Raw genomic sequence first — 19,136 nt, 5'->3', positions numbered from 1 at the left:
TCTTCCAATCTGTTCAGCAAGCTCATAATCACTGGACTGGGTGGGAAAATGGAAGCTGCCATATCGTCCCAGGGTAGATTCAGGCCACCTTTTAGATTGTGGTTGAGACCAATTTCTTCTTGGGGAAATGCCATTACTGCTGCATTATGCGAAGTGGATTCACCACTTTGACGTGCTTTTTCAAGAACTACAGGTACTGCAAAATAATGCCATCAGAGCAGCCCGCAGTATCCCACGAAACGCCCACATCTCCAGCTTCAGACAAGATGCTCACTGGCTCCCAGTACGAGACAGAATCTCCCTCAGATCCCTCGTCATCGTCCATAAATGCCGCTCTAACGACGCACCCAAATACCTGGCAGACAAGTTCCACAATCACACCTCAACTAGACCAACTAGAACACCATACGCACACTGCCTCTCCGTTCCCAAATTCTCTCTAAAAAAAGCAGGCGGCGCCAGCTTCCCGGTCCTAGCTGCCAAACTATGGAACGCTTTGCCACCACACCTTAGAGCAGAACCCTCATTTTGGACTTTTAGAGCCAAAACAAAAAACATGGCTTTCCAACAAAAACGCCGCTTAATGCACTTCCTCTCTGCTTGCCTCTGTTGACCACCTGTAACCCGGTCTACTACACCGTTGTTGTTTTATCACAATCTGTACTGTATATTTTTGCCATGCTGTAACTGTTTTTAAGTCTCCGGCGCCCAGCTACCCCAGGGTTCGGTGCGCGGTACAAATAAATAAACTAAACTAAACTAAACCTCCCATAGAGCTGTTCCTTTTCGCATCCAAGAATCGTAGTTCCTGAAAGTGGAATTCTGAGTGGCAAACAAATCCATCAGCAGAATGCATTTGTGTGATCCCTGCATTGATTCTCCCTCTGTCACTGCCAAGTGAATGGAGCCAATTAAAAACCAAATCACACCAAAGTGGGTCTCTCTGGGCTCAGGTTTTTTAGATTGTGGTTGAGACCAATTTCTTCTTGGGGAAATGCCATTACTGCTGCATTATGCGAAGTGGATTCACCACTTTGACGTGCTTTTTCAAGAACTCCAAATGATAGTATTTGGAAAAAATACACGTCCACCTCACAGTCAATGTAGGGGTCTGAGAGAGTATTTCTGATACAGCCAGGAAGGGTATTGACCCCCCCACCCCCAACCGAACACTCCACCTTATCCCCTCTTTAGGAGCATCCTGCCCCTCACCCACCCCACAGCGTAGTGTTTGCAAGACTGTATCCTGTGACTGGGATGCCTTCCTTTGTCCATCAAGCTGCCAGAACCTACTTTGCCAGTTCCTTTTGCCTTTGGAGTCATCCTTGCCAAGGTTTTTGCTTCTGGCATGAAGGTTCCACTCCGAGGGAGGGTAATTGTTCTTTTCGGTCATCTAGGTAGTCATTGTTCCAGGGTTCAGGCCCCTGACTGTTTTGATCCTGTAAACCTCACCATGAAAAGAATCTTTGTATTCACTGGGTTGTTTCGCCTTCCTGAAAGTCTTTTTGGGAACCAACACAGCGAGTACTTACCTCCGGGGCCTCAGTTGACGGGTTATTCATGATACTTACCCCTAGGAGCCTCCATGGTCTATGGTTGAGACTTCTTGCAAGCAGGCTTAATTGCATTACCCCATTGACTTTCCGTTGGTTCGTGAAATACAGGCCTGGCTTAAGCATGCCCACGAAACACACCAGGGGACAAAAAAAAAAAACAAAGTGTTTGGTGGCAGCCAATCTTGTTGCCCTTAGATCTACCACTAACCCCAAACCCCCTCCAGAGGATGTGAATATAGCCTGCCCGGAGCCAGGAATGGTATACATGGGTTTAACCAACTATAGAGGGTGCCTGGTGGGCTCACACAACTTGCTTGCGGACAACAGCCATTAATGGACTGTCTTGTTGTTTCCCTCAACAAACAAAGCCCCTAAAAACACAGCTCTGCAACCTGAGGCTCTCTAGATAGTTTGGACTATGACTCGTATGATCCCTAAAACGCAGACTTGCGTTGGTGAGAATGGTATCCCAAAACAGCTGGTGAGCCAAAAGTTGCAGATCCCTACCCTAAAACAAAATAATCAGAGGATTTAAAAAGGTACATTGGACTGCCAATGTGGTAAATCACCTTGCATTCCCTGGTAAAATCCAAACTGAAGTGCAGATGTTACCAGCCCAGTCCCTAGAACCAATGGAGGGCGATATACCCCCACGACACAAATGGGGTGATAAAGAAGCCTCAACCAACACCCCTTGCCCTGGACCGGCGGCCATATTGGCGACCCAGGAGCATATACTCCAAGAGTAGAAAATGGTTGGCTGCAGTGGTAGTTGGACTTCAGTGGAAGTCCCTCTGCCCACCAAAAATAGGGCAGTGAACCAAAAAAAAAAGGAAGGCAAAAAGGAGACCCTAATAATTCCCAAAAATTAAATTCTGTCTTAATGCAGTTCAACTAAGATGAGCAGCGAGGTAATGGAGAGAGACAGACGATCCATGTCCAAAACCTGCACAGGGCCGGCGCTAGCATACTGCAAAAGGGAATAGTTTCTTACCTGTAACTCCATTTCTCCAGCATTGGTATCTTTCATGGATTCACATGCTTAGAATATTCCCCGTCGACAGACTGGGAACCCTCGGTACGCTTATAAAGCCGTTTCCCATAGGAAAACTTTCAACACTTTTGTGTCCTATCTACGTCGTTTTGGGGCCGCCCACGCATGCCCCACTAGGACGTAGCGGTATAAATGCCCCGCCCCCGCAGCTCCCTTCAGATTTCGACCCCTCCAAAGCAGAATGGGGTGAAACCGAGTTATACAAGACGATTGCATACCGGGGAGGCCGGCGGGCTCATGTGAATACATGAAAGATACCAATGCTGGAGAAATGGAGTTACAGGTAAGAAACTATTCCCTTCTCCGGCATTGGATCTTTCATGGATTCACATGCTTAGAATAGAATGCACAGTAGTGATCCTGAAAAAGAGACGGTGTGAATGCAATCCGGCACCCTCCTAAGCATATGTATAGCGAACCACGCTTACGTAAAATTCCAATTTAAAAATACGCAACAGTAGATGCACATATATATATATATATATGACAATGCATTACTTACCGTAAAAGCATTTCTGATGGTTGTATCTGCTTAGATTCACATGCTGTGCATAGGTCCGACATCCAGTGGTCACTGCGGAGTATTGCATTTTGTTTTTCGTAGTCGAAAAGGGGACGTCGACAAGGCGTGTCTGTAACACTATCCCTATAGTGACGTGCGTTGTACCCACAATCCCTCACGCGTCGAGGTCCCTCTGTTTGTATTTTTCTGCCCTGAGGGAGCCTTTTAGCCGTGAGTGAGTACAGAAAAGAGAGAAATATATATAAAAGGATGTCTATGTTCCTTCCATCCGAGCGGGGAGGAAGGGTGGGCGCATGTGAATCTAAGCAGATACAACCATCAGAAATGCTTTTACGGTAAGTAATGCATTGTCTTCTGATGTTTGTTAATCTGCTTAGAATCACATGCTGTGCATAGACTAGCGAGCAGTACCCGGAGTTGGCGGTGGGTTATGAGAAGGAACAGTAGAGAAAAGATGTCTTAATACTGCCTGCCCAACCTGGGAATCAGATCTAGAGTGTGCATCTAGACAGTAGTGTTTTGTAAATGTGTGCACAGAACTCCAGGTTGCCGCTTTGCAGATGGACTCAAGGGGAACATTTGCAATGAATGCTATGGAAGCCCCCGTGCCTCGAGTGGAATGTGCTCTTGGCTTGAAGGGTAGTTCTCTCTTAGCAAGAGTGTAACAGAGAGTGATGCATTGAACAATCCATCTAGATATAGTGGATTTTGAGACCGCATCTCCTTCTCTTCCTGCTGCCACCGAGACAAAGAACTGATTAGTCTTTCTCAGTGGTCTGGTTCTTTCCATGTAGAACATGACAGCTCTGCGTACATCTAGTGTATGCAGACTTTTTTCTCCCGAGTTGGAAGGGTTTTGAAAGAACGTTGGTAGTTCTATAGTTTGGTTTACATGAAATTTCGAGATGAATTTAGGTGCAAACCTTGGGTGTGTGCGTAGAACCACCTTATCTTTGTGAACTGTTACGAAGGGGTCTAGTACAGAAAGAGCCTGTAGTTCACTTACTCTCCTAATGGAGGTGATAGCTATTAGGAAAGCAGTCTTAAGGGTGATATCTTTAAGAGTTGCCTTGTGCATGGGTTCGAAGGGAGGGCCCATGAGTCTGGAAAGTACCACATTTAAGTCCCATCCGGGAGCTGGGTTAGCTATCGGAGGGTGTATCCTCTTTACCCCCTCCATGAAGGCTTTAATAACTGGTATCTTCCACCACGAAACTTTAAGTTGGGAAGTGGTGTATGCAGAAAGTGCCGCTAGGTGGACTTTAATGGAATTGAACACTAAACCTGAATCCAGTAAATGGGTCAAGTATAGAATAATGTCAGTAGGAGTGCAGTCAACTGGGTTGATGCTAGTACCTCTACACCAGATAACGAATCTTTTCCATTTGCTAGAATAGCAGTGTCGAGTATTAGGTTTTCTGGCTTCCCTGAGGATGTCCATACATCTCTGTGGGAGTTGTAAATGTCCAAATTCTATGATCTCAGGAGCCAGGCTGCTAAGTTCATGGTCTGAGGGCATGGATGCAGTGTTCTGCCCTTGTCTTGTGACAGCATGTTGTACGGGCAGGGAAGTTTCACTGGGGGAGATAGGGACATCTCCATCAAGTGAGCGAACCATGGGTGCCGGGCCCACATTGGGGCCACTAGTATCATTGTAACCTGCTCCTGATGCATCTTGTGCACCACTTTGTTGAGAAGGGGAGTCGGGGGAAAGGCGTAAACAAATTTCCCTGACCATAGAATCGACAGACCGTTCCCCTTGGACTGGTTCTGGGGGTACCTGGAGGCGTAACTTTGGCATTGTGAGTTTTCCAGAGTTGCGAACAGGTCTATCTCCGGGAAACCCCATTGAGTGAAGACGTCTAAGACGATGTCTTTGTGTAATTGCCATTCGTACTCTCCGGGCAGGGGGAAGTCTCTGCTGAGTTTGTCTGCTAGAAGATTGAGTTCCCCTGGTACATGTTGTGACAGTAGGAACATGTTGTGTCTGAGAGCCCACTTCCTTATATTCTGGGACAGTTTGGACAGTCCTGGAGAGTGAGTGCCTCCTTGCTTGTTGAGGTAGTACATGGCTGTGGTGCTGTCTGTGAGGACCATCACTGTCTTCTCTTGTAGCTGTTTTTGAAAGGCTTTCAGTGCTTTGAACACCGCTAGTAGTTCCAGCAGGTTTATATGCTTGGATGCTAAGCTCGGAGTCCAAACTCCGTGGGCCGTCTGATGGGATAGGTGAGCCCCCCATCCTGTAAGGGATGCATCTGTGGTTAGAGTGGCTTCCACTGCGGGTGTGGCAAAAGTTTTCCCTAATAACAGGTTTTCTTTTGTCCACCACCGTAGCGAGAGAACCAAGGCCTGCGAGACCACCACTAGATCGTCCCATTGTCCGCTGGCCTGACACCACTGGCTGTAGAGCCACTCTTGCATTGGGCGCAGACGCGCGTGAGGTACCAAATAAATACATGACGCCATCATCCCTAGCAAGCGCATTGCTTTGCGTACCGTCACCTCTCGGCCTGCTACATAATGGGGAATTTGAAACAGCATGTTTTGGACCCTCTCGTTGGAGGGGAATACGAGGCCGTCCTTTGTTCGAATTAGAGCCCCTAGGAATTGTTTGGTTTGGCTGGGGTCTAAGCTGGACTTCTTTTCGTTGATGGAGAAGCCCAGTTGGGACAAAAGGTCTACGGTCTTTTGGGTATTGGAGAAGCATGTTTCGTAAGAATCCCCTGTTATGAGCCAGTCGTCGAGGTAAGGGTATACCGGGATGGATAATCTGCGCAGGTGGGCCGCTGCCACTGCCAGTACTTTCGTGAATACCCTTGGTGCAGATGCTATCCCGAAGGGTAGTACTCTGAACTGGTAGTGTTTGTCCTCTATTTTGAACCGGAGGTATTTTCTGTGCGATGTCAACATTAAAATATGAAAGTATGCATCTTTCATGTCCAGTGTTGTCATGTAATCCCCTTGTGATAACAGTGGGATTACCTCCTGTAAGGTCACCATACGAAACTTTTGGGGTTTGACAAATATGTTCGCTGGGCGCAGATCTAATACAGGGCGCATGGTTAAGTCCTTTTTGGGTACAAGGAAGTACACTGAATAAATACCTTCTGTTACCTGTGATAGGGGGACGGGCTCTATAGCTTCTTTCTTCAGTAGTTCTTCCACCTCTTGAAGAAGAATGGAGAGGTGTTGCGGTGTCATGGGTCGGTTCCGTGGGGGTTTGTACTTCGGGGAACCGTTGAACTCGATGCAGTATCCGTGGGCTATGGTGGATAATACCCAACGGTCTGACGTGATTCCCTCCCATGCTGAAAGGAACGATGTTAGCCGGCCCCCGACCGGTGATGCATGGGAGGGGACCCGAATTTTCGGGTCATTTGCTGGTTTGGGCGTGGAACCTCTGGGGCTGGAGCCACGACCTCTTCCTTTGCCACGGCGTTGGCCTCTTTGACTGAACTGGGTGTTACCCTGGTTAGTGGGCCAGTTGGAGCCAGAGTAATATTGTTGTTGTTGGTTCTGCTGCTGTCTTTGGCCACGAAAGGAGCGTTTATTACCATAGCCTCGCCCGTTAGGGGGCCTAGAAATTTGATCAAGAGTCTTGATGGTATCAAACTCTTTTTTAGCATGTTCTAGGGCCTCATCTACTGCTTTCCCAAACAGATGCGTCTGTTCAATGGGTTTATTTATGAGGGAGGCTTGGGTTTCGGGCTTAAAACCTGAATTGCGTAGCCAAACGTGGCGCTTGAGAAGTATTCCCTGCACTAGGGAGCGGCCAGCCGTCTCAGCGGCATCTAGGGAGTTTTTAACGATGCCCTGGTTTACCAGTGTGCCCTCTGATATTATAGCTAGCAGGCGAGAACGCAGAGGTTCAGGTGCTTCCTCTGCTTCGCTGCGCAGCTTGTTCCACTGTGCATCTGCGTAGCTAGCTAAAAGTGAGTTGTTATTAGCAATTCTAGTAGAGAAGGCGGCGGAGGTCGTGATTCTCTTCCCCAGTGCGTAGAGTTTTTTGCCTTCTTTGTCTGGAGGTGCTTCACTAGTGGATAGTGACACCCCTGCTCTTTTTCTTGTGTTGGTAACCACAAGGGAGTCCGGAATAGAATGTCCTCTGATGTATAAAGGGTCAGAGGATGAAGGGCTGAAGAGCTTTTCTATTCTAGGGTTGACCCCTCTTACTAAAGCTGGGTTAGTAAGGGAAGGAGAAATTCTTCTTTTAATAGAAGCCAGAAGTGGAATAGATTGGCCAACAGGGGCTTTTTCTTTGATGACTTTTTCTACAAAGTCAATGTCTGGAAGAGTTTCCCCTGTATCAATCTCAAAATGCGCTGCTGCCTTGCGCAATAGTGCATTGAGGGAAGGTTGGTCATCTATGGGAGAGGAGTTCCCATGTGAATCCTTGAGAGGAGAAGGGAGAAAGGCATCAGGGTCTGAATGTACTGATGGGGATTGCCAAGGCTGCACTGACGGTGAATGCCAGGGCTGCGAGGTAGCTGTATCCTCTTCAAACCCTGTAGCAGTGGTGTAAGGATCTTCTTCGAACCCCTCTTCCTCAAGTTCTACCTCTTCTTCTCCACCCAAACACTCATCTTCTTGGAGGTATTTCTCCTCCTCAGTGAGGTCAACCAGCCTAGGAATCTTGACTCTAGGGTCATCCTGTGGCCATTCTCTTTGTCTTTTGTGAGTGGGTGGGTCTTGGTTTCCTAGAAACCTTTCCATTTTCTCCATGCAAGAATGGAATCTTTCAAGGGTCTCATGGGGTACCCCTGAATAGTCTAGAGGGGGGAAATTAGTGTTTTCGCCTTTGAATCGTTTCAAACGCTCCCACAACGTCGACGAGAGGTTCCCGTCTCCTTCTGAAAAGCCTTCAGGTAGTTCGGAAGCGTCCTTTGGAGAAAGGGGGAGTTCCTGGCTACTTTTATGTTTTTTCGACGCGGTATTCGACGTTTGTTTCATCGTCCGCGTACGTTTGTCTTCGGCGACAATTCTCGCTAGGCTCTCGACCACGATTTTGTCAGTCGAGGGCTCTGGTGTCGACGTTGTGTGCGTTGCGCGTTGTACCTCGACGGTCGCTCTATGGAGCGTTGCGTCGGATGTTTTTGGGGTAGCGCCCGTGTTAGATGGAAGCCCAATCGCTGGTCGCGGTTGCGTTTGCGGGTGGGGCTTGTGACCTTTACGGTCTGCGGTAGACGCCGGAGTGCCCTGCGTCCCCTTCGGCGCTGATGGATCCTTCGTTCTCGACGAAGAAGAGCCGTGGGTAGTGTGTTTAGCCTTATGGGGTTTGTGTGCGTCCTTGTCGCCGGGGTGTTCATCCCCATAAGCAGGGCGTGAGCCGAGCCCGTCGGGGCCGGGGACGGACGACGAGGAGCGGGAGCGCTCCTTCTGGGGGTTCATGACTTCCGTAACGGACGTCGAGTTATCGCACTCCTCGTCACTTTCAGTAACAGCGGCAGCGGGTGAGGAAACTGACTTCGACATCGCGTAGTCCGCCCACCTCTTAACCCTACGTTCTTTAAGAGTCCTGGGTTTTAAGAGCTTGCAGGCTGCGCAGCTGTTCTCTATGTGATCGAGGGGTAAGCAACGATTACAGAGCTTGTGCTTATCTTTCCAAGTATATTTGCCCCTGCAGCGTGGGCAAAACTTAAATGGTGTCCTCTCCATAGCTGAGGCAATAATAGCTGGCGATAACAACCCCAAGGGAAAGAAAGACATTCTCAAAGAGAAGAGACAAAGTTTTAACCCCCACTCTCCCTACTGTAAGTTGGCCGTCGAGGCCAGGCCACGTGTTCGGCAGCGCCGAAGGATCTCCTCCGCTCTTCCTCTCCGTCGAAAATCAGTTCGGCGGAGAAACAGCTTTACAGCTAACGTCGAGGGGGAGGGATCGTTATCGTATATTAAGTTATGACAAAAGGACCGAGGTCCGTGGCAAGTATAGCAATGTCTCTCTAGGAGCTCCGCGAAAGGCGACCAGAAACTGGGCGGAAAAAAACAATCTGAGGGACCTCGACGCGTGAGGGATTGTGGGTACAACGCACGTCACTATAGGGATAGTGTTACAGACACGCCTTGTCGACGTCCCCTTTTCGACTACGAAAAACAAAATGCAATACTCCGCAGTGACCACTGGATGTCGGACCTATGCACAGCATGTGATTCTAAGCAGATTAACAAACATCAGAAATATATATACATACGTCAAAATAAGTACAGACCCTTCTTGAAAAGGGCTTACCTTATTGAAACAGATGGCGTAAGACTGCTCTTCCCATTTGTATCTCGTCCGCATGCTGCCGTTCGAGGCAGTAATGGCGGGTAAACGTGTGAGGCTCTGACCATGCCGCCGCCTGGCAAATGTCTGTCAGCGGGATTCCTGCCCACAACGCCGTCAAAGACGAAGTTGCCCTTGTGGAATGAGCTCTCGTACGCCCTTGTAGCCGTTTTCCTGCTTTGGAATGACAGAAGGCAATCGTCGACGAGACCCATCGGGCCAGTCCCTGCTTTGAAATTGCTTTTCCTTTCGCCGAAGGACCATATGCAACGAAGAGTTGTTGGGTAGATCTAAGTTGCTGAGTCCTATGAAGGTAAAATTTTAGAGCTCTCTTTACGTCCAAGGTATGGAGGACTTTTTCCGCAGCCGATGAGGGGGTCGCGAAAAAGGTGGGCAGGACAATGGATGAGTGTTTATGATAAGCCGTAGGAACTTTTGGAATGAAACGAGGATTAGTTGACAAAACTACTTTGCCCTTAAAAAACCTTAGGTACGGCGGGTCTACGACCAACGCCTGCAACTCCGAGATCCGCCTAGCTGATGTTATAGCCATTAGAAAAGCCACTTTCCATGACAAGAACTTCATCGATGATGTGGCCATTGGTTCAAAGGGTGGTTTCATTAAGCCTGCTAGCACCACATTAAGGCTCCACGTTGGTGGAAAACTTTTAACCAGAGGGAACATCCGGAACAAACCTCTCATGAAGTGTTTCACCAACCTGTCACTAAATAAGGGAGACGACTGCCTCCTCCTCGTGAACCTAGGAGATGGCCGCCAGGTGTACCTTTATTGATGAAAAGGATAATCCGCTCTTCGCCAGGTGTAGCAGATACGGCAGAATCTGTTCTGGATTTACCCTTAGAGGTTACACTCCCGTCTGTCCTTGACACCACGTACAGAACCTTCTCCACTTACACTCGTACGACTTGTTGGTGGAAGGGGCCTGCGCTGCTTGCAGGATTCTCGGATAGTCCGACGAAATGCTCAAGGCACCAAATTCCGAAAAGTCAGGAGCCAAGCTGTGAGATTGAGACTGTATGGATTGTGATGCCACACTGTTCCTTCGTCCCGGGACAGGAGATTGGGAACCTACGGGAACGTTATTGGTTGATCCACTGACAGGTGGAGCAGGTCGGAAAACCACGGCTGCCTCGGCCAACACGGTGCCACTAGGATGACCCGGCACCTGTACCTGCGTATCCACTGCAGAGTTCTCCGTATAAGAGGGAACGGAGGGAAGGCGTAGAGGAACTTGTCCGTCCACGGGAAGGAGAACGCTTCCCCCAGAGAACCTTCCTGTGGCCACCTGCTGGTATACATTTCGCACTTCTTGTTCCTCTTCGTAGCCAAGAGATCCAGCGGAGGCCATCCCCATTTCTCAAAGACCTTCGACAACTGAACGCTGTCTATCTCCCATTCGTGAATTTGGTCCATTTTTCTGCTGAGTGAGTCCGCTTGCTCGTTCCTTACTCCCGGGAGATGATGAGCTACAATGGATATATCGTGTTTCAGAGCCCAATGACACACCTTCTGAGCCTCGGTGAAAAGGGTTCTGGATCGCGTGCCCCCTTGCTTCCTCATGTAAAACATTGCCTCTCACTATGGACCCTCTGATGTGCGGCAGGAAAGACTTCAGGGCCCAGCGCACTGCTCTCACTTCCAGAACGTTGATGTGCAGGAGAGATTCCCTCTGAGACCAACGACCTTGCGTTTGTAGAGTGCCCATGTGTGCTCCCCAGCCTGTCAGGGACGCGTCCGTCACTATGGTTAGCTGAAACTCCGGCTCCTGTAGGGGTACCCCTCTGGATAGATTCTGAAACTCTGCCACCACTGAAGAGCTAGTAGGAGCTCGTCGTCGTCGACGGTCAGTTTGCCCGACCAGAGCCCTTGGGCCTGCATCCACCGGTCCGCCAGAAACTCTTGAACCGGCCTCATGAACAGGCGGCAGTTGCCCACCAGAGGAATGCAGGACGCCATAGCGCCCAGAATTGACATTTTCTCACTGATAGTCTGGTATTGATTTTCAGCTGACCTGCCAATCAATTGAGTTTGGTGATTCTGTCGAGGGATGGCTTCACTAACCCTGACTGGGTCTCGAATTGTGCGCCCAGGAACACCAAGCTTCTTGACGGCCTTAACAAGGATTTCTCAAAGTTTACCGCAAACCCCAGCCGTTGTAAGAGGTGCATGGTGGCCTGCAAACTTGTGTGAGTCGACATAGGGGAGGACCCCCTCACCAACCAGTCGTCGAGATACAGGTATATATGATGGCCTTACCTTCTCAGCCAGGCCGCCACCGGGGCAAAACATTTCGTGAATGTCCTGGGAGAGGATTTCAGCCCAAAAGGAAGTACTGTGAACTGGTAGTGAGTCCGTCCTACCACAAACCTTAGGAACTTTTTGTGTCGCCGACACATTGGTATGTGGAAGTACGTGTCCTGCAGGTCCAGAGACGCCAGAAAGTCCCCTTCCTGAACTGACCGGATCACTTCCTGGAGCGTGAGCATCTTGAATTTTAGGCTTTTCAACGTCTTGTTTAGATCGCGCAGGTCTAGAATAGGACGCCACTTTCCGTTTGGTTTTTTCACCACAAAGTATCGGGAATAAACCCCTTGACCTCTCTGCGACGACGGAACCAATTCTATAGCACCTTTTTGCAGCATAAGTGCTACTTCCTGCTGCAACACGCTCAGATAGGGTTGAGCTACAAACGCCGGTGGAATGTGCGGAGGGTTGCTTTTGAATTGCAGGGAATGTCCGTAGCTTACAGTGTCCAACACCCATTGATCCGTTATTATGTGCTCCCATTCGTTGATGTAGCACGATATCCTGCCTCCAAGAACGTTCTGATGCCCGTCATTGCTGGTCCTTGGTCTGCTTATCCCTCGTCGACGAGTAACCTGTTCTCTTCTTGGGGGGCCTTGTAGTCTCGGCGTCGTTTTGCCGCTTGAGAAGCCTGTCTGTATCCCTGGGAGGGGTATGCTGGCCTACTGAAGGATCTGTCTCTCAATGCCGAGAATCTGGAGTTTCCCGATGCTACCCTAAAGGGACGAAAAGACCTGAAACTTCAACCACTTGGAGGGCCCCCAAGGAACGCGCCGTGTCCGCTTTCATGCCCTTCAGGGCCTCGTCCACCTTCTCGCCGAACAGAAGGTCTCCCTCAAAAGGCATATCCAGCACCTTGTATTGCACCTCTGGTCTAAAGTTGGTGCATTTCAGCCATGCTTGCCTTCGGAGAACCACACCGTTATTCACCTGCTTAAACCCCGATTCCGCGAGGTCCACCGCGATGTTTATGGCATGATTGGAGGCCTCTTCACCTTCCCTGACCAGTAACATGGTCGCCTTACGATGTTCTTCCGGAAGATGCTCCAGCATAGGAGCCAGTCGGTGCCACATCTCCCTGTCGTATCTGGCTACTATGGCCAGAGAATTGGCCGCTTTCACTGTGGTAGCACCTACCGACAGCACTTTTTTGCCAAAGGCATCCTGTCTTCTGGCCTCACTTTCCGGGGGGGTCGTGCACTTGTGCTGGGCCCTCGCCTTTCTAACCGCCGACACCACCGAGTCAGGGGTTGGTTGGGAGGAGAGACACTTTGGGGTAGCTTCTGGGGCCTTAAATATTTTCTCCAGGCGACCTTTTATTGCCGGTTCCGAGAAAGGGTGGCGCATGGTCTGTAACCCCTCCTGCCACACATGATCCAGGATGGATATTGAAAACAGCGACCTTCTCTTTCCCATGTGGTTGAAAAGAAAACAGTCCTTTTTCTCCTCTTCCTGCACCAACCCGAATTCTGTACAAGCCTTGGCCATCATGATGTGAAATGACCCAATGTCGTCCGGGGGAGACGGCTGAGCTGGGCTTCTTGGGGTTTCTAATTCCGCTTCAGACTCCCAGGTTGGATCCCTGGAGGGGGAAAGGGAGACATCTGATAAGGCTCTACTGTCCGAGTCCGAATCTATCAGCTCTCCTTCCTCATGGCGTGGAGCAGAGAGGTCTCCACCCGCAGGCACTGCCGTGGGGGTTGACGGAGGTGGCCGACGAGACGGGCCTGGTTCATCGATGGCCGACCTGGCCGGAGTTGCTTGAGGTAGTCTCTCGTCCAGTGTCTTCAGCAACGTTTGCAACGTGGACAAAACCTCCAGCAACAAGAGTGACTGCGGATTGAGAAGAGGGGTAGACCCCGGAATGCTCCCGGAGAGAGGCTTGGTAATCCCTCGTAACCCGAGGTCTGCAGGGCCAGCTACTCTCACATACTCATCTCCCGAGGACACCGACGAGGCCTCTTGCTGCAGTAGGGTCTCCGGCAAAACTGGATCGAATACTTCTGGTCGCCAGGCCTCTTGCGGGATCTCCGTCGACGAGGCTAAAGCTGGCCCCGTCGTCGTCGTCACCGTTTGCGGCCCAAGAACGGCTGAGACCAATTGTGTCAGTGGCAGAGAAGTGGTTGACGACTGCCCTGCCGTCGACGACGGTGGTCGTGTAGGCCCTTGAGGCGTTCCCGCCTTTTCTGAACTCGACCTATGCTTCTCTGCATCTCGACTCGAGGTCGATCTAGGATGATCGCCCAAGGAGGATTTCCATTTTTCTTTTCTGTCTTTCTTCGTCAAAGATAAGGATGACGAGGCTTTCTTCAACAAAGACTCCTTAGAATGGCTTCTCGATGATTCCTTCTCCGCCGGTCGTAATTTCTTCACTGGGGGTTCCGACGATGTCGAGCGGCGCGGGGCCCCTGAAGATTTTGACACTGAGGCCACGCTGCGCGTGGAGCCCACCTCCGAAGGCGGGTATGCCCCCGCTCCATCGTTTAACCATGCCACTAGTCTTCGACTTCGATCTTTAAGAGTCTTCTGGGAGAAGCCCTTACATATGTCGCACTTGTCTGACGAATGATGAGGGTGTAGACAATATATGCAATCCATATGTCCGTCCCCCTCGTACACCTTCAACCCGCACGTAGCGCACGGGCAGATCCGCGCTATTCCTGACATCAGGAGAAAACTTCAACAGCACAAACTAGACAAAATAGTAGACTACACGAGGTGCTCCCACTACTTTGGAGACGGTTGAAATCTGAAGGCAGCCGCGGGGGCGGGGCATTTATACCGCTACGTCCTAGTGGGGCATGCGTGGGCGGCCCCAAAACGACATAGATAGGACACAAGTGTCGAAAGTTTTCCTATGGGAAACTGCTTTATAAGCGTACCGAGGGTTCCCAGTCTGTCAACTGGGAATATTCTAAGCATGTGAATCCATGAAAGATCCAATGCTGGAGAACCATGATTATTCGCTGTAATTGCACACAAAAAAAATATATATATTAAACGGGTGAACCGGAAGAGAACGGCACAAAAGCACAAACGATATAAGTGGAAAAGTTGAACATTCAAACAAACATGTATCTCTGCAACCTCATCTAATCCAGTGGAAAAAAGGAGGAATGAAAGCTATGGCAAACATGTGAGTGGAAGCATACCAGTGGATAGAAATACATTGCTTTTTTTATGCTTTGTAAGACATGCTCCATTCTTTGAGCTAAAGGCAGCAACATCCCAAGACGAATTGGAGACTAGAACGATCCAGTAAGCTTGATGAATTCTGAAATTGACTTGGTTCCATAATCTGTTTAGGGTTCTTCAAGAACTAGCTGGTGCATTCTGTTCTTTGAAGTCTTCCTTCCTCTAAGACAATGGAGAGACTCATTCAGGAGGTGGACTCAGAGGACTTGCACTTTTCTCCCGAATTACAGTGTGCCAGTTATGAACTGCCCTTCTAAAGCTTGTGAGCCTAGAGCGAATTGTTTCCCAAACCATTGTAACTGCTGTAACTCTGAACCAAACCTTTTTCCGCGGTTCCATGCACTTTTCCTTAACACTCCAGTTCCAGGTCGCACCCAGTCATGTACGGTTGTTTTAACGACATAGCAGATGGCAAAGTGTATCATTTGTTACATAGGTGTATTACTTTTTTTAGTTTTGTCCCTTTTGGGTTTTTTCTTTCCACCTCCGATGAATTTTGAAACCTATTATGGACACATTGTCATATGAATAATTAATTTGGGATTTATTTTGGTTCTTTTTTGTTACAATTGACATCAATATGATCAATAGTTAATGTTTGTGTAATATTTCATTATAGCTTTAATAATTTGCCTTGAAAAAGGCTGATGTGGTCGAAACACGCGTCGGCACAGTTGTTTGTTGTCAAAGACCATGGAATAAACATTGACAACTTAATTCACCTATGCTGATTAGTTCTGATATATTACTGGCTATGCAAATATCAGCGCATGTACATGGAACAATCTCGTTATCTGTTTTCTCACACTAGGCAGGGGTAGCCCAGAGGTTCCATTGTCTGCAGCCGATAATTGATTCGATACTTCATATTCCTCACTTACGTTTCTAGCCCCAGCACACTTATACCTGGTTTCCCCAAACGTACTTACTTTGTCTTCGAACAGTGCTTGAGCATATAATCGGGAAGAATCTTAGCGTGCAGGCTCCACATGTGGTGCCGTTTCATTTCCCCTAATTTTTCCTGTACCAATATGTTGTTTGTAGTCTCCTGGTATTGTTGCAGCTACTTTGTTTTCCATGCTGTTCGCAATACCTCTAGAGTATAAGATATTTTAGCCATCAGTTGTGGTGTTAATTTTAGGATCAACCTCAGTCCCTATTTTCTACCAGTTGATACTTGCGAACTGAGATTGTTCAGATGTCATAGTTTAATTATTTTCGTTTATGTCTTTTAAACCTTGTTCCTTGTATTTATTTTGCCATGTTTCTAGAGAGACTGGATTCAGTGTCCCCCAATCCCATCAACGAGTCCTATACCTTCTTGTTCGGGTGTACAAGCCACTTTTCTTCCAAGGTCCCTAGCCTAATGCCCTTCACTGCCAGCCTCTCTCTGCTTCATAACACTTCACAACCACCGCTCCTTGCAAGTAATATTTTTTCAATGATTAGTCTATTTTTAAGTGTGCAAGTGGGTATGCAGAAGCTAGTGAGAATGTGTTTTTGGGTTGCATTCAGCGCTCAATTTAGCATTCTTTTGCATCAAAAATGATGTCACAGTGTAGGAGCAAAGTACTCCAATGCGACTGACTTGCTGTTTCGGGTACATTTTACTCAAGCAGCAAATGATCATTATTGCCAATGGTAGTTTGTCAATTGCAGTTTTTAGCAATTATTCCTACATCCACCTGTGCAATTGGCACCAGCCATAATGCCCATCTCCTGTTTTGCCGTCATCGTCATTCCTCCCTTCAGTCCTTACATTAAGCTGCCACTACATGTTCAGATTTTGTGATAAATTTGGGTCCAGCTTTTTAAAAAAAATTAATGTCCTAACATTTCAGTCACCTCCTTTCTACCCTTTAAATCTTTAACATAGTCTGGTGAAGGATGATTTACGCCTTCTAATTTTGCTGACTTAATGTTGAATGGCAAGCCACCCTGACCCGATTTCAGCAGTGTGTTATGACTAACAACTCCATGTTCATAAACAACTCAAATCCTTTGGCCATCCTTTGGTGGTCTACTTCATGGAGTCTAACATTCACCTGGAGGCTCCCTGCCCTTCCTCTGGACTCTTTCACGACCTCTGCAATTCTCTCTCACTCTCTATTCTCTCCTCTGGCCTGACTCACTCTGCACACCCTGGATGTTCTGATCTCTTCAGACCTTTCCCTTTCAATCCCTCTGACCACTTCTCTCTCCTGGAGTGATCACTTTCTCCTTTCCTCCCAGCTCACCACCTCCACCCCTCAGGCCGATCCAATTCCAGCACTGCCACCTACCTTCTTGGTTATCCGACCCATGAAGTGTGTGTCAGTTGAGGCTTTCGCCGCCTCTTTCTCCCCCCATCCTCCCACTTTGGCCGACTCACACCCTGACACAGCCCTCTCCATGCTCCACTCTGCTATACCTGATACACTCCATGTTCTTGTGCCGGTCATGAGGAACCGCTTGAAGCCCAAAGCCAAGTGCAACTCCTGGTATGACTCACCTTGTCACCCCTAAACGCAGGTGCTGGGTGTTTGAGAGGAAATGGCGGACTTCCGGTACATCCTCGGACAAACTGGCCTGCCGCCGGCTCCAAAGGCCATACCGGCTCTCTTTTCGCACCAGAAGAGAACCCACATCCAAGCCCGCATCTCTGCGGCATCTAAAAACCGAGCCGAACTCTTTAAAATCTGCAAGGATCTGGCCAATCCTGCTGCAGTATCTACCTCTCCTGGCCCCTTTCAGGCCCTCTGCACAGCCCTGGCTTCTCATTTTATCTCTAAAACTCAGGAAATCCTGTCCTCTCCCTGTCCTCTCCCTCTCCTCCCTGCTCTTCCTCTGGCCCTTCTTCGGCCACCTCTCTTCCCTCCTTCTCCGACTTTCCCCTGTTCTCCCCAGAGGAGGTTTCCAGGCAAGTCCAATCTATGAAAATCTCATCAAAACAGGTTCCCACCTGTTCCTCCAAAATCATCAAGGACCGCATCGTCACCCTGGCTCCTGCTCTGGCTGACTTCTGCAACCACTCCTTCGCCACTGGAGTCTTCCCTTCTCCCCTGAAGCACGCCCATGTGCACCCTCTTCTTAATAAACCCTCTGTTGACCCTTCCTGCCCAACTGACTATCGCCCAATCTCCATCACTCCTTTCCTGGGCAAACTCCTGGAATAGCTGCCCATCTCCCAGCTTAATTTTCACACTGAATCTGTGGGTTGTCTCCATGACCATCAGTCTGGCTTCAGCGCTGCCAGAAGCACGGAAACTGCTCTTCTGAACATCCGTGAAGACCTGCTCTCCAACCTTGATTCCAACACCCCTGTGTCCTCATCTTACTTGATCTCTCTTCTGCCTTTGACACGGTCAACCATGCCATCCTGCTCAACTGTCTCCGTGATAACCTGGATATCACCAATCAGGCCCTGGCTTGGCTGACTTCTTTCCTCTCCAATCAACCCTCCAAGGTCCAACTTGGGTCCTTCCTCTCCTCTATCTCTATGTGTGGTGTTCCCCAGGGGTCTAACCTCTCTCCCTCGCTGTTCAACCAATACCTGGCACCTCTCGCCCACCGCATTGGCGCTCTCTGCCCCAACTTTCAGTGCTATGCGGATGACAACTCATTTTCAGGCTCCTCTCATCTCGGACTGTGTGTCTGCTATCCAGGAGTGGTGTGCAGTCAATGATCTCTGCCTTAATGCCAGTAAGACAGATTCCCCTCATCGGCACACCTGCTCCCTCCTTCCCGGTCACTCTCTGACTGGCCTCTCTTGGCCCTCATCCTGCTCCCACCTGTGAAGCTAAAAACCTCAGGGTCATCTTCGACTCAACACTCTCCTTCTCTCCTCACATCTCTGACGTCTCCAAGAAGTCACACTACCCGCTACACCTCCTCAGAGGTATTCTTCCTTTCCTCCCCTTCCCCCAGAAGCTCACTGTCTCCAAAGTTCTGGTTCACTCTATGGTGGACTACTGCAACAGCCTATTTCTAAATCTGCCTGTCTCTACTCTCCGCCCTCTACAACTCATTCAAAACAGGACTGCAAGACGTGTCCTTGGCCTCAAGCCCAGGGATCGTCATCTTTCCAGGACTGAAATCTCTGCACTGGCTCCCAGTGGCGGCGAGGATCAAGTTCAAAACCCTCTGTATTTTCGATAAGGTCTTCTGGGGCCTGGGGCCTCAATACCTTCAATTCTCTCTTCCTAAATATCTTCCTTCTTGAGATCTTCGCTCATCCGCCT

General features: G+C 49.1%; 1 protein-coding gene across 3 annotated transcripts in view; it reads right to left on the bottom strand.

The window, feature by feature from the left end:
- The window catches only part of GOLM2 (golgi membrane protein 2), an 801,157-nt gene that overhangs the window by 544,989 nt on the left and 237,032 nt on the right, over positions 1-19,136 (bottom strand). The window lies entirely within an intron of this gene.

This window comes from Ambystoma mexicanum, chromosome 11 (assembly GCF_040938575.1).
Source record: "Ambystoma mexicanum isolate Mex_15411 chromosome 11, UKY_AmexF1_1, whole genome shotgun sequence".
Taxonomy (NCBI): domain Eukaryota; kingdom Metazoa; phylum Chordata; class Amphibia; order Caudata; family Ambystomatidae; genus Ambystoma; species Ambystoma mexicanum.
This window is presented reverse-complemented; position numbering and strand designations above follow the sequence as displayed.